The sequence below is a fragment of the Vollenhovia emeryi genome, unplaced genomic scaffold (assembly GCF_000949405.1).
Source record: "Vollenhovia emeryi isolate VEMERY1.0 unplaced genomic scaffold, V.emery_V1.0 DF939466.1, whole genome shotgun sequence".
Taxonomy (NCBI): Eukaryota; Metazoa; Arthropoda; class Insecta; order Hymenoptera; family Formicidae; genus Vollenhovia; species Vollenhovia emeryi.
In genome coordinates, this window is record NW_011966900.1 from 23,431 (window position 1) to 25,314 (window position 1,884).

The window sequence follows — 1,884 nt, forward strand, 5'->3', positions numbered from 1 at the left end:
GAAAATTGGAATATAGCGATTGAAGATGAAATCAATTCAATGGACAAGAACAAGGTATGGGTATTAGTAGATCGCCCACCCAATGACGGGTCTGTCAAACGACCGAATATAATTGATTCAAAATGGGTGTTCAAACGGAAAACAGAATCAAATGGTAACATAAAATTTAAAGCACGACTGGTAATAAGGGGTTTTAAGGATAGAAACATTTACGATTTGAAGGAGACATATGCCCCAGTTTCAAGACTAGTCTTAGTTAGGACAGTTTTGTCTATTATAAATTATCTTGATCTTGATGTGTGTCAGCTTGACGTTAAAACCGCATTCTTGAACGGGACAATAGATGAAGACATATTCATGGAAATTCCTAAAGGGTTAAAGGTTACGAATGAAACGCGAGAAAAGAAAGTCTGTAAATTGAAAAAGGCACTTTATGGTCTCAGGATTAGTCCAAAACGATGGAATAAGAAATTCACGGAAGTAGCAAATTCCTTAGGATTAATAAGCGACGATCACGATCCGTGTCTTTTCACTTGGCATTCTGAAGGAAAAATGGCGTTGCTGGTATTGTACGTAGATGATATGCTTATCGCGAGTAACGATAAAGATAAGTTGATTGAAATTAAAACTGAATTGAAGCAAGCTTTTGAAATTTTAGACCTTGGTGAACCTAAAGAATTTTTGGGATTAGAAATCAAACGCGATCGGAAATCTAGGAGATTGAAGATTACACAGGAAAAATATTTAAATCGAATCCTGATTAAATTTGGCTTTGAAAACGCGTGTCCACAGAACACACCAATGGTCACAAAACAAGTTCAGAATAAAGAACGCAAACAGCGCGAAAAGGAAAATAACGATGAGTTCCGAGGACAAGAAACCACGATCAATGAAATGACTATGGATGCTCCTTACCGGGAAGCAATAGGAAGTCTGCTGTATCTTGCAGGTGCAACAAGACCTGATATAGCATACTCAGTAAATATCTTGAGTAGGCATCAAACTAATCCAACAGAATACGAATGGCAAATGGCTAAACGAGTGTTCAGATATTTAAAAGGTACAATGACAGTAGGTCTGAACTACTATGGCCGACGTAATGATTTACAGGCCTATTCAGACGCTAGTTTTGCTGACTGCAAACACTCGATTTCTACGTGTGGGTATATCATCCGACTATTTGGTGATAAGATTGCATGGAAAACTCAAAAACAAAGTTATGTAGCCTTGTCTACATGCCAGGCCGAATATGTCGCTATGAGCTATGCATGTCAAGAGATTGTATCGACAAATAAATCATTGAATCGGATATTGAACGAGAGTTTTCTCCCTGCCTCATTGATGTGTGATAACAAGGCAGCGGAAACGTGTGCAAAAACGAGTGGGGGGAACAAACTAAGACACATGACAGAAATCAAGGAACACTATGTCAAGGAATGTATAAAAGAAAACAGAGTAGAAATAAAATGGGTATCAACAAAAGAACAGTGGGCAGACATAATGACAAAAGCGTTATGCTATGAAACTCATACCTTGATGCGCGATAAAATATTGAATTACGAACGAGTGTAAAATAAAATAAATAGATAAATAAATAAAAACGATCAGTTCAAGCGAGTACTAATAATTAATACGATCCTTGGCTTGTTGCAGGAAACTGAACGAAGAATCCGTACAAGGGCAGCTGAATAACACTTAGTTTTTTTTTCTCGTTTTGTTTGGGTTATCAAAATTACTTATGGTTGATTATGCTAAATCAGTTTATAAAACCTTCTTATGATTGCAACATATGTAACTGCGATTGGGTTTCAAGGAAAATTTTGTTATGCGAAATTAGTTTTAGAAAATCGTCTGCAAAGTTAGAACATATTTATATCTAACTAT